Source organism: Cuculus canorus, chromosome 2, assembly GCF_017976375.1.
Source record: "Cuculus canorus isolate bCucCan1 chromosome 2, bCucCan1.pri, whole genome shotgun sequence".
In the NCBI taxonomy this organism is placed as follows: domain Eukaryota; kingdom Metazoa; phylum Chordata; class Aves; order Cuculiformes; family Cuculidae; genus Cuculus; species Cuculus canorus.
In genome coordinates, this window is record NC_071402.1 from 34,838,115 (window position 1) to 34,852,509 (window position 14,395).

The 14,395-nt window shown below is 39.1% G+C and overlaps 1 protein-coding gene across 2 annotated transcripts in view; it reads left to right on the forward strand.

The window, feature by feature from the left end:
• Positions 1–9,474: 9,474 nt before the first annotated feature.
• The window catches only part of TRPA1 (transient receptor potential cation channel subfamily A member 1), a 68,470-nt gene continuing 63,549 nt past the window's right edge, over positions 9,475–14,395 (forward strand). Inside the window, exon 1 of one of the 2 annotated variants that reach the window (XM_054059068.1) lies at positions 9,475–9,552. The gene's annotated coding sequence lies outside the window, so the exon portion shown is untranslated. Of the gene's footprint in view, positions 9,668–14,395 lie in introns of both variants that reach the window. The other variant, XM_054059067.1, reaches the window with a different exon arrangement.

Below are 14,395 nucleotides of genomic sequence, written 5' to 3' on the forward strand. Positions count from 1 at the left end.
TGGCACACCTCCATGCAGAAACAGCAGACAAAATACAGGAATTCTGTGCTGTCATTGCTGGATCTGTGAAGCTATTCCAGACATTGCGTTCAAATGACCTCCACCTTTTTCCTACTGCAACATGCACCAGGAAATAGCATAAAACCAAGTCATATGCTTGTGCCTGCAGGCTCAGACTTTTTCATAGAATCATAGAATTGCCTGCTTGGAAAAGACCTTTGAGATCATCAAGTTCAACCGTACCAGTACGCTACTAAACCATATCCCTGAGCACTTCATCCACATGTCTTTTAAATACCTCCAGGGATGACAACTCAACCGCTTCCCTGGGCAGCCTGTGCCAGAGCCCAATAAACCTTTCAGTGAAGAAATTTTTCCTGATGCCTACTCTGAACCTCCTCTGGCCCAGCTTGCGGCCATCTCCTCTCATTCTACTACCTATCACTTGGGAGAAGAGACAGCATCCACCTTGCTACAATCTCCTTTCAGGTAGTTGTAGACAGTGATAATGTCTCCCTTCAGCCTCTTTTTCTCCAGGCTAAACAACCCCAGTTTCCTCAGCTTCTCCTCATAAGACTTGTTTTCCAGCCCCTTCACCAGCTCTGTTGCCCTTTTCTGCACACGCTGTAGCACCTCAACATCTTTCTTGTAGTGAGAGGCCCCAAACTCAACACAGTATATATTTATTACAAAATACTATAAGATTTATATATATTTGGTAAGAACTACAGACTAGCAAGGAGCTAGTTCCCATTTTGGTTTTGAAAAATGGACACATAGAGCTGTGAAAATAGGAAGCCAAACAATGGAAAACTTGTTTGTTCTGAACTTCTCACAAGTCTTATTTGTATGGCTATGGTGCAAGTCTCATAGACATTTCAGCATTTGTCTGACATATTTATGCTAGAATGTCCCTTTAGTTAAAGAAAATTAGTAATATTGGTAAGGATAAGGACCAGAATCTCAATAAACTGATCAGTAATGCTATTGTGCACTTCTCCGCAATGTTTCCCAATAGATTTCAAAACTGGAAACACTACTGCTTGTATTTCTGTTTCCATGCCCACTCATTTCTTTGATGATGATTTCTATTAAAGTTGCCTGTAATAAGCACATCTGTTTTGTTGAGTACTTGAAAGCTGGCAAGTCTCAGAAGTTTCTGCTCTCTGGACAAGTATGTGTAACCACAATGAAGTTTTTATTATTTGAAATAACTTAGAACTGTAAATTCAGCAACAAGACAAGAAGATGATGTCGCAACACTAATTTTCATGGCAATATATCTTGTAGAAGTACCATAAGCTTGTTTGTAGTATTCTTTATTTTGGAAATAGATGAAAGAAGAAACAGCAGTATTAACTAAAAATTACTCAGGAGATAAAGAATATGTCCACAATGCATAAATGAAAAAAAGTACTGACTGATAGTTAACAAATTCTTATATACATCACACCATTATTTATGGATGATAAACTGCTCTATCTGTTGCTAAGCATTTAGCTGGCAGCAGATGAAAAAGAAGTCTACAGTTGATTCTGGCAGAGAAACCTAATGTTACTCAGCAACATAGTTATGAGCATTGTAAATACCGCATATGGAAAAACCTACAAGCAGCTGTTCGGGTGTTTAAGTGATTAAAATTCCATGTACTTCATTGTGTAAGGTCAGCTGTAAACATTCATTAAACCTGAGTCTATGACATATGTCTCAGCTGCTTATCTCTTGCTTCATTTCTTGGAGCATCTCCTCTTGTTCCTCTGAGAGAAAATCTTTAAAATAGTCCTCTAATTTTGTTCTGGTAGAGGTCAAATGCAGATCCCCAAATTGTCATGCCCTTCTGTCTCATTTTTACCTGCCTAGATAGCAATTGTCCTCTTTAGAACATGAAACAGAGTGAATTCTCAGCTCTACACCAGTCACGGCAGAAAAGGTCATTTGTATCTCAGTCACATAACTGTCTGCGTACAATATGCGTGTCTTTAAGCATTGCTTTAAAACAGAATGTGCTAGAGATGTCTGTGAATGCAGACGGTTATCTTAATGTTGAGTTTTTTTAAATTGGAAAATTAAAAGAAACAAGTGAATGGTGGAAAAGAAGATAATTCCCTACTTTTTTTTAATACCAACCACATTGGGGGAAAAACTTTGGTGGATCAGGAATTGTTGGATGGCTACATACAGAGGGTAGTTGTCATTGGCTCAATGTCCAGATGGAGATCAGTGACAAGTGGTGTCCCTCAGGGGTCCATACTGGTACTGTCTAATATCTACTTCATCATAGACATAGACAGTGAGATCAAAAATCTGCAGAAGACACCAAGCTGAGTGGTGTGATCAACATGCCTGAGGTATGAGGTGCCATCTAGAGGGACCTGGACAAGCTGGGGAAGTAAGTCTGAGTGAAATTCATGAGGTTCAACAAGGCCAAGTGGAAGGTCCTACACCTGGGTCGCAGCAACCCCCAGTATTCAAAGAGTGTGGGGTACAAAGGGATTGACAGCAGCCCTTCAGAGAAGGACTTGGAGGTCCTGGTATATGAAAAGCTGGACATGAACCAGCATTGTGTGCCCAGAGCCCAGAGGCCAACTGTATCCTGGGCTGCATCTTGAGGAGCATGGCCAGCAAGTCAAGGGAGTTGATTCTACCACTATACACTGCTCTGGAGAGTCAAGCTATGGAGCCCTCACCACAACGCAGACATGGGACCTGTTGAAATAGGTCCAGAGGAGAGCCACAAAAATGATCAGAGCCATAGAATACCTTGCCTACAAAGAAAGGCTGAGAAAGCTGGAGCTGTTCAGCTTGGAGAAGAGAAGGCTCTGGGGAGACCTTATTGTGGTCTTTCAGTACTTAAAGGGGGCCTATAAGTATGGTGGGACCAACCTTTTAGCAAGGCCTGTTAGCAAGGCCCTAAACCATTACAAGGCTTAATGGTTTTAAACTAGAAGAGGGTAGATTTGGACTAGATATTAGGAGGAATTTTTTTACAATGACGATGATGAAACACTGGAATAGGTTGTCCAGAGAGGTGCTGGATGCCCCATCCCAGGAAATATTCAAGGTCAGATTGGATGGGGCTCTGAGTAGCCTGAAATAGTTGATGATGTGCCTGCTCACTGCAGGAGGGAGGGTGGACTAGATGACCGTTAAAGGTTCCTTTCAACACAAAACATTCTATGATTGTATGAAATCCAGTCAATTTTGACAGATCTGGGATCACTATATCTTCCGCATACTGGGACAACTCAGCCTGGCACAGCCACCGGGAGCTTCAGACCACATAGAGCATCCTGAGGTGTTCCATGACTGCAGCTGCCACTGCCATCAATGCCACTGGTCCTGATGTCCACACATATCAGTCTCATAGCCCCACCTGCCCTGTTCCCTGCCATGGGCAACCTGCTGCTGGTAGGGATTTCCCCAAGTTTATGCCTTGTAAAAAAGCAAAGAGGAAGAGGAGTTGGCCTGACTCCCAGAGGTACCTGTAGCTATGGCTTCTTTTGTCTTTTCTTTTTCCCTTTTGGGTCCTCCACCAAACTATTTTCTTTTTCTTTTTTTTTTTCAGAGAAATGTAACCCATTCCTGGCATGGCATGGCTGGAATGGCTCAATTCCTCTGAAAGCACCCGCACCATATTTCAGTGACCAACTCTGTCATTAGCCGGCAACACACCATTGCTGACAAATCAGCTATAAGCACTATATCCTCACTTGAAAATTAATTTTGTTTTTCAATATTAATCTCTAACTGGAGTCATTCTATAGCTGAACAAAGAGATATTTCCCTTTGGAGGAAAATCTATGTTAAAAGAAAATGAAATCAAACTTTCTGGAGGGAAGGGGAGTGTATAAGGCATTCGTAACAGCGGTCCTAAGGCCCAGCAGCATGTGGCACTGCCTGCTGCCAGCAAACTCATCTCCACATCACTAAAAAGTAGGTTACTAGTTATTTTGGTAGAGTACAGGATTAAAAAATAAAATAAAAATGAGTAGCAAGTTTATATGCTCAATTAATTTCAAGCCTGCAGTCATGGTACTGGAATAAAAGCAGATTTAGCTCTGATGTAGCTCGTAGGAAATGGGCTTCTACACAGGACTGGATCTGTGAACAGTTAAACAAGGTAGAGATTTGCATGACCAGTAGCAGATGAGTGGTAAAAGTGACTTGAGCTGCTGTACTCTGTAGGTGAGCCATAGCTCAGGCAAAGGGATAGGGGAAATGCCATGCCACAATTTAGTAGTCAAATATTTTGCCTCTGGCAATGACTAATAATTTATTTGCTTGAGGGAAAGGAAACTGGTAATAGGGATCACTACATTGCAAAGAAAACTTCTCTCCTGTAGCAATGAATGACTTGCCATCATGCAATAGTAACACTGTAGTATGCAAGTATACATATTCATCTCATTCTGTAGATTATTATTCTATTATTTCATTGAACATTTATAATCTTGCAATGGAGTAGCATGACAGAAGACAATAACCACCTCACACTACTGGGTTTAGAGTTGAGCTTCATACATAGGGACCGTTCCTCACATAAATGAGAATATCCATGTGTTTTCAGCTCATTTAAAGGGCACTGATCTCAAAAAGAGGAACATACCTTGTGTTATCGCTGCAGTTGAATAGGCCACATGTTTTATGGCTCCATTAGCTTTAACTGAATTTGCCCTGATATCAAGTGGGCATGTAGCCCGGTTACTGACCAGGTTTCAGGTTTTCATCTCTTTTACCCTCTCTTTCCCAAGAGCTGCAAAAATAGTTAAAGAAAATGTGCATTCATTTCCCTTCTCAACATGTGGTTAATAGCTGTTTCCAGCTTCCTGGTGAATTCCTTCAGCATTTAAAGGAGAGGCAGATTTGATAATGGGTAGAGGACAAGAGAGCTACTGCCCATCCTCCCAGGTGATTCCTCACCAGAAGTGAGCATAGCATTCAAGACTCACTGAGCTTTGCAACCATGGCACCCATCTGTCAGTGACAGTGAGAGGGAGATGGGTCCCTGTCCCTTCTCTGAAAGTTGCTCTGCATTCTACAGTGGCTGACAAAGGGCAAGACTGGTCCTTGTCCGCTTTTCTGCAGATGTGTGGACTCCAGGGAGGTGCCATGGGATAAACCCATGGGAAGATAGGGTGGAGGAGTGTCTGCTTTTCAATGCTTGCCTGGACACAGGAGCTGCTTCCTCCTGTCAAGACAGATTCACCCACAGGGTAGTAATTTGTCATAATGACTTTGTTTTTCATGACAGCAGCGGGGGAAGATGAGAGAAGCTGGGTGTGACAGCTAGGATGGATGGGCACTGAGGGGGCATTAGCTCCCTGTGTCTAACTGGGAAACCAGGGCAGATGATGGGGAGAAGAGATCCCAGACAGGTCTCTCACGGTGGGACAAGTCAAAGCTGTGGCAGGACCATAGTGGAGTACAAATCCACGACACATGGGGCAAGAGCAAGTGCATGAGTCCTCTTCTGAAACATAGCACTCAGGATGGGGAGGGATCAGCCAAGGCTTTTCCTCTCATGTTTGATCCACAATCCCGTGTACCAGAACTGGCCCTGGGCACAAGCAGCCGAAGTTCTCAGCAGACGAATGTGGCTATTTCAAGTACCTCAGTGTTCTGGTTTTTGCATCTGGCTCATTGCTTTCGGTGCTGCAGGGCAGGACTGACTCTCCATGCCACAAGCATCCTTTCTCCTGCACTTGCTGAGCTTTTCCAGGAGCAGAGGGATGGCCAGAGGCCAGAGGGACAGTCCCCTGTCACCTTCCCTTTTCCAGAGCATCTGTACCCAGTCAGGCATGATTTGCTCTGAAATATTTGTTTTGTTTTGCACACCAGTGAAGTGGCACTGGCTGAAAGACAAAGGAGTAAGCACTTTAGAGTAATTTGGGAATATTATAAGTATTATAAGTATAATAATATAAGTAAGATCTTAAAGAAAGCTCTTTTCATTAAGTAAAGCAGTACAAGGAAAGGAAAGGATGATACGAGAATAACTGAAGATTAGAGAAAAAGAAAGACAAAGCCCCTTTTTGTCAATAATATTCTCGTACTGCATAACTAAATTGTGAAAATACTGCCATCGTCTGGATGACTAAAAATATAATCCCATCTTTCTTGCTACTGTTCAGCAAAAATATTTGAGAAAGTAATAGAGTACATTTCTGCCAAAACAAAAAATGTGTCAAATGATAGCAATGACTAAACAGCTACTTTCAGGGATTCAGGACTATGACTTTACCTGTGATAGTCTATGAATGTAATGAGACTAGACTTATAGACAAACTCATGTAGCTGTGTTTTGGACGGGTGTTTGGGGAGTAAAGGTGCAGATAACATAAAAGGATCTGAAAAAGTGCTAAAAGCTTTTAAAGACCTTATCTGGTTTGGGAAGAAATTCATAACAAAGGGTATGAAGCTTTGTAGTTTTCTTCTGAATGTAAATTTTCTTTGGAGCCATGTGTTTTTTTCAACTTGGAATCTAATTTTTAGATGCCATTTCTTCACATACCTTTCTTCCTCTATTTCTTACTTCCAATGATAGCCAAATCTGTAGGTGTATACACATTAAAAAATAACTAGCATGAAATATTGTCACAGACTCAAATCTCATACCAACTTTGAGGCATAAACCTTGTCAAAACAGGTTTTTCAAATATTTTTAGTTATTCTGCAAAACTTGGTTCTGCTTCTTATTTCTGTGTTCAGTAAGAGGCAGGGGTTTAATTCAATTTTAAAATATGAATCATCTTTTCATGCATGCACTTCAGCAAGTTTGTTAAATGAACTGAACCTTCACCAACTTTTTAAATTAACAAGGACATAAATGACTTTGAGAAGGGAAATCAACTTTATTTTTTGCCAATTAGAGAAAAGCACAACCTTCCCACATTAAAAAATACAGACATTAATTCTTTAACATCTTGAAGTCAATCCAAATGGCATGGTGAAAAGGCAGATAAAACTAGGAAACTTGATATTTTATATTCATTCCTGTTAATAGAAAATACATGGCTTTCCAAGGAAGGTTGTGAAAATGTCTTGGGAATACTAAACAGACAAACTGTGTGTAGTTTCAGAACAAATCCTTGAACAAAGGGACTTGATTACCGCGGTACCTTGAGATGGCCAGCAAGCCGTGAAAGACAGACTTTCTAAGGCCTTTCTGAAACCTGAGGTTTCCCAAGGCTGCAAAGCTCAGAAAGCAAATACTGGGAACGGGATTTACTTGTGTTCATAGATGTATTATTGACAAAAGTCAGAGACAGAAGAGAAGGATAAACTTTGGAAGTGAATTTTAGAAATCAGTATGCAAAGCATAATCTTGATTTCAGAAAAAGATGTGAACTTTCTACTGTCTTACTCAAGGACAATGTTATGCCAGGACAAGTGAAATACTTTTCTCAGGACACTGGGAAAACTGTAGTCCTGGGCTGTCACATAGTAGGTATGTATTTTAGAGAAGCCATGACATGACACTGGGACAGTGAAGGCAGGGACTGGTGATGGTTTGGAAAAGAACAAACGCCTGCTTTTTTTTCTGTTTGAAACTGTAAACAAAGATTTTGTATTCATATATCCATAGAAGACTGCCTTTTTTGCAACACTTTTTTGCAATATTTTCATTTTGAATGATAAATTTTTGTTTTGTGCTTCAAGAACCAACTTTGTCACTGCTTGGTGCACTTTAAGGATCTTTCTTGCCTCTGCTTTTTTATGCCAGGTTATTGCTGCCTGTTGATTTCAGACACTCAAATTGGGAAGAAGAGGGAGAGGCAAGCCAGACCTGCCTATTCTGCCAAGCACCACAGCAGGACTAGCTGCCATCACCAGAAAAAGAGAAGGTGCTCAGTTGTGAGGGGTGAGGATTACCCACGGTACCTCCAATGCTCATCAAGTGAAGAGGAAGGATATTGCTGCTCCATCCATGGAGTGAACTCAGGCCACAAATTACTTCTGCACCATCGGAATAAAAAATGGCCTTCAGCAGGGATCCAGGCAAGCGAATTGTCTGAATGTTTTAAATAAAGAGCAGATTTTTTTAAAGAATCACTGATACGCGGCAGTGGTATCCCCATTAGTGTGAAGTGTTTATTTTTTCAATTTATTAGTCTTTCATAATGAAAATAACTAAGTTATACAAATACTCATCCAAAACTTTTTATCATTCAGACCTGACATGGGATGAATTCATCCTCTTCTACCACTGTATGCTTAAGATTGCTAAACTTCTAAAGACATATCTCAGTTAAAAGCATAAAGTCTAATGGGACGAATTCAAGCCTCCGCGTGTTTTGATGTAGTCCACTCAGTAGTGTGTTTTTTCTATAATACAAAATATTTTATACAAAAATAAAGTAAACAGTTTTTATTTCCACAGTTTATGTTCCATTAGGATTTCACCAAATATTGGGCAAATATGACCCTGATTACAGGCAAATAAATCTCGATTTCTGTTACCATTTCTTCATGATTCTTCTCTGCTTTTGACAATGAAACGCATAATTTTTGGACTTTGTCTGTAGGTAGTATTCACAATTACATGGAGTCTGAGCTGTGCTCCTTCATCTAGGACTTAAAGACAGAACTGTTTGCTTGGATAGAAACATGTCTCCTGGCAGTCTGTCAATTCAGTTCAATGCAGTACTAGAAATCTTAGATGATTTTGCTTCTTAGAAAGATGAATGGGCATCGAGGCATCCTGAAGAGGGACATTTTCCCAAACCTGTAAGGGAAGATCTGCAAAATTGCACAAGACATTATTTTCTCTATAGCTCATTCATTTACCCATGATGTGAAATGGGTATTACCATAACTTGAAAATCCAAACTGTACAGATTTACTGTAAGCAAATACTGGCATTTTGGCAATAAAATTAGAAAAAAGTTTCCAGTGAAATGAGATTTGTCAGAAAATATCATTCATTGACAAGGAACTGTTTCAAGAAAATGTACCGTTCTGTCACAGCTTTCTTGGAAGCTGTTTAAGTGCTGGCTCTGGGCACCCTCTCCCTGAAAACAATATCAGTTGTGGGAACGCTGGAGCTGGTATGTGCCATTCTGCCCCATGAACTGCCTCACAAGCTACCCCACAAGCTGTCTAAGGGCTACTCCACAGGCTCAGGGCCTCCCCACACTGCATCTGATGCCCCTGGTACCCTGAGCCAGTCAGGACTCTTAAAATCCAGGAGGTGACTCTTCTAAACTCCATTTGATTTTAAAAAATGTTATGTAATAATGCTTTAAAAACAATTCCTTTCTGCAAAAGAAAGTCAGCATTCTCTACCTCTGCTCATCACAGCTCCCTCTTTTGCTTTGAGTCCCAGGATATTCCTAGGGCTGGAAAGCATCCAGTATCACCGCTGTGTGGGGCACAGTGTCCCTCCCACAATGTCCCTTCAGCCTCCCTAGCTCCAACCCCTCACGCTGTGCTGTCACTGGTGACTGCATCCACCCCCTCAACTCTCCTCGCTCACTGGGATCTGCTGGACTCCTCTGTAGCAGTATTCAGGTCGAATAGGAGGATGGGAGATGCCCGATACCAAACTACATGGTAATTATTATGGAGACAACTGAGAAAACTCCTGTTGCTTTGACAGAACGGAAAGTAGCTCTCACAATACTTATTCAAGTCAGAGTGTGCTACTCCGCTGCTAACAAGAAAAGAGGTACAAGTACATTGCTGAATTAATGCATTGTTTGCAATATTTTCTTCTTTTTTTCAACTGGTTAAATAGGGTTGGAAGGGAATAAATAATGTATTATTACATAAATCATTACAAGAATGATACATTTGTGGTGATCTACTGAACCTGCCTGGCAGCGTTAAACAACTTTCCTGATCTTTTACCAGTTTTGGTTTTTTAGTGAAGTCTATATGCCCCAAAATAAAGTTAGAGCGGTTTTGTTTAAAGGGAGAGGGAAGATTGTTTCTTGGTAATTATCCACTGCTTACTGAAACAGGATATTTCATGTAAACTGTGGCTGACAGTTTTGAGCAACTGGCAGTTCCAGGAATCAAACTGTGATCATGACAAAAACATTTGGAAAATATTATCTCCTTTGGATTTGTTGCAATATTGTGCATTCACAAGGAAATTGTAAAATTGCTGTTCTACAAACAAATAAATTTGTCCTAGGTCATGTTTCATTGCTTTTATAAGCAAGCCTTAAAGTAGTCTTTAGGAAGTATGAGTCCTGCCAAAGTCCTGGGATAAAATCATTCACAGTACTGATGCTGGAAAGGATGGCTTGTAAAGGGAGCACTTGAGGTTGTGAAAGACAGAGAGTTGTAGGGAAATGGGAAAAGAGCAGAGAAGCTAAGGCATCTGTGAGCAAGGGGCTCCAGTTCATTTGTACCCAGCTATGATTTATGTTACTCCAAGGAGGTGCAGCAAAAACAACCTGTCTCTGACAGCCTTGCTAAATATTGCCCTGTCTGTCTCAATCCACTTCTCCAGATCTTATGAAGGAATAAACTCAATGCATATTTTTACTTAATTAAAGTTTGTCTTCAATGCAGAGGAGTGGTTTCACTGTTCAGTGCACTGAGTCCTGAAAAGTGACAGGCAAAATTCATTTGAATACAGTGAATGCATTTTTTAGTGGACTTAATTAAAGGCTTTCTGCGAAGTTAAATGAATTGTATGTCCCTTCTTCTTAGTTTACTCAAAATACTTCAGCAAAGAAAAATCTGGCTTTAGCTGTATGGTGTTGCCTTTGTCTTTCTAGGCCCATTTAGCATGTCTAGATCTCACTTTCTCAGCTCACTCACAACAGGCTAAAATTAATTTCTAAGTTAATGCACTGCTTCCAAAAGGATTCTTGAAAGTAATTCAACCTGTATAGATTGGTATTTGGAGAAGTCTAATTTATTTCTAATCTTACATAGAGAATATGAGCATACTGGTGAGTTTGTGTCCTTGAAAATAATACCTAGTAGCTTTATCAAAAGCTTATAGTTATTTTCCTTTCTCTCCACTATTGTTCGGTAGAACAAAGAAGAAAAGTGGAGTAATAGAAAAAGAACATCAAACAGCCAAAGAAATTCAATATTTCTATATGGAGCTTTCTTTCTTTGGCAAATGTGTCACATTCCTTAGTGTAGTAATCACACTGATATATTAATAAGCATAGTTTGAACATGAGTGTGACACAAGGTCATGTAATCTATATCCAAAATATACATAATTTGTAGAACAGGGCTGTATAATATTTTTAATAAGTTACTAAGAATTGTTAAATAATAACATCCAGAAATTATGTTGCTATAGTTTTACAATTCTGTGAATTTATTAAATATCAATGACATCAACTTTACTTTGAAATTCTCATTCTTTGGGTTATTTTGATTAAGAGGCAGAGAGCAAATGCATAAAAGGGCTTTTTCTTCTATTAGAATACTGCAAAATGTCAAGAGATCATGCTAATTTCCAATGCCAGAACTGAGCTACGTTTGAGCTAACTGTACTTTTGGAAACCCAGCTGAAAACATAACCTGACTCTAAATCCTGTAGCTGGATAATGATGCCCCTTGAACAGCAGTTGTGTTTTTCTGAAGAAAGAAGACATATTTGTTATACTTTTAGAAGTCTGTTCTGAGGACTAGGAGTGAAGCATAGAGAGCCAAATTCCCTTATATAAAATAATATCTAAACAAGTAAAATTGTGCTGGTTCATACTGGTAGTTAACTGGTCTGTGTCTTAGAATTATTTAATAACTAGTTAGGATACCTTTTCAATAATTTACTCATTCTTGTAATAGGAAAGCAATAGGAAAGCGTACACCTTCTGCCTGGCAGTTAGGTGTTTGGTTATTTTGTCCTTAGACCTTTAAAGCTCCTCAGTGAAAAGCAAAACAGAATTTCATCCAAGTACAAGCTAGATATAAATAGTGAACCTAAGTCACATTTTCCTGAACATTTGTTAGAAATACATTAAACAAACTGCTGATCATTTCCTCTCTCTGCCGGACAGATGTGTTTACAAACTATTAGGGAAAGGAATTGAGTTGGCAGCAAATTTAACACGAAGGCAAAATACTGAATGCCTGTGAAGATATTTCAGAGCACTTTGAAGGTGCTCCAGGAGCAAATGGAGAAAGCTGCATTTCTGAGTTTCTTTAGTTTTTTGAACAGATAAACATAGAAATTGACTCTAAATTATTTGTGAGTTTACTCTCTATGTCTATTTTCTATGCGTATTTTTAAGTGATGCCCTGTTATTATCTAGACAGTGTGTATGCAGTCAGAGCCAAAGAAAAGGGCAGAAAAGGGATTTGAATAAGGACACTTAATCTTCTAAAGGTTTTATTATAGTTTCACATTTTTTCCACATTATGAAAAAGTTATATTAGTATAAATAACGAAATCTTAATGGGAGAAGAAGGAAGAAAAACAAGAAAATATCACAAAAATTCTTTCAGAAAAATGAATGAAATGAAGCTAAGTGCACAATTTAATGCAAAAGAGATGAAAACACGACATTGGCTAACAGACAACAGACTGAGTATACTGGTAGGATATTTGAAGATACAAATCTAGTATGAGTGAAAGAATCATTAGGCAGATACTTTGCTCAGCATGCCCCACACTAACACTGCTGAATCACACCATGACAGCTGAGCAAATGCACCACATAAAAATCCCAGTATAGTAAAAGACAATGCTTCTTCAGGTTTCTGTATTAAACACAGATCTTTTTATGCCATATCTTCTTCATTATTATGATAGTTGCCATACAACACTGTTCAATAATGAACTGAAATAGAAAATTTAATACAGGATCTCCCTATCATATCATTCCATATTAAAGAAATTTTTAAGGTCATAAGTAGATAGCACTGTCATCTTTCATTGAGGCCAGAGAGAACATAAATTAATTATATTTATAGTGCTGAAAATCAGCCCTTGCTATGATATTATTTGCAGAACAAGTATGTTTTGCCACTGAGCAAAGCAGGGATTATATCTACTAAGTTTCTAATTTTTCTCTTCTATATGTAGAACTTCAGACACCTCTTACTTCTTACATAGTGAAGGAGAAAAAGACCACTCAGCTCATAACTGTCCCTTAAAGTCATTTTTTTACCATAAAGATGTTGTTGCTGCCTGTTCTGAGAACTACATTTCTAAGTGGTCAATGTTTCTTTTTTTTTTGAGTAGCTAGCTAGACATTTTCAATAGATTTTATTTTAAAGCATTTTAAAATTGAAGCAAAGTTCTATAGTACAGCAAGTATTCTAATTTATAAGGAGTTCACTGGCAATAAAAGCTCTAAGAAAGACATTTCAAACTTGCACACTAAAAGCAACTAATCCCAATATTGCCTTAGAGAACTGAGGTTTTATTTAATAGCTTATGTTGACGGTTTCAGCCACAATACAAAAGTCCTGACTTTCATGACAATTGCAAGCTACTTCAGGAAATGGTTCCTTTTTGAGTGGGCAAGGAAATTGTTAGAAAGAAATGTACTGCAGAGTCCACAAAATACTGTGTATTGACACAATGGAAGAGGGTCAATAAATCAAAGTCTTTAAGTACTTAAGTGCATCGCAAGTCCCAGACAAAGATCTTCAAAATGCCCATCTCACAGACTGGTGCCTAGCACGACTTCTGCTTATAAAAATGCCCAAAACAGCTGTCCTGTTTCCATGCTGTGAGGTGTTCAGCTTTGTGTCTCACATAAACTTCCTTAGAATATTTGGTTTAGGCATCCGTCTGCCTGTCTGCTGTGGGTGACTCAGTCCAGGAGGTCAGCTTGGACTATTCTTAATGCTGGCTAGTTTGGATTCCTTACAAAACGCTGCTGTCACAGCCCATTTCACGTGAATCAGTATCTGTCTAGCTTGCACTGTATGTATTTTACCACTTTTTCTTGTACTACATGTATTATACTGGTTTTGAATTAGCAGCTTTTTTTTATTAGCTTATTCATGCAGGAATTGAGAAGCCTGCGTTTTGTTCTCTTTTAGCACAGAAGATGTCCAGAGCCATATTTCATATTTCATGATTGTGTCAACCTGCTTAACCAGAGGGCAGTTAGGATGCAAGTATTCTCTGGTTTCTTTGTTGAAGCCCTTCCAGAGAAGAATGCAAATTCTTCTGGCCATGCAGCTGAAGCACTTTAAAGACTCTTTAAAAGGGACAGAAGAGTAATATATATATTTTATGTTTCATCCATATTGAATTTCACTCTGAAGTTTTATGTCCAAATTGTGTCAATCTACTAAACAGCTAAACGCTTAAATGTTAGTTTCAGTACTTCAGCCCAAAATTTATATTTCAAAAACCTGCTGTCTAATTCTGGAAGAGCCTAGAGCCTATTATCAAAAATGACAGGAGTAGAAAAAGAGCCCAGATTCTGCAGAAGACTCCTTAAACTAGGCTTTATCCACC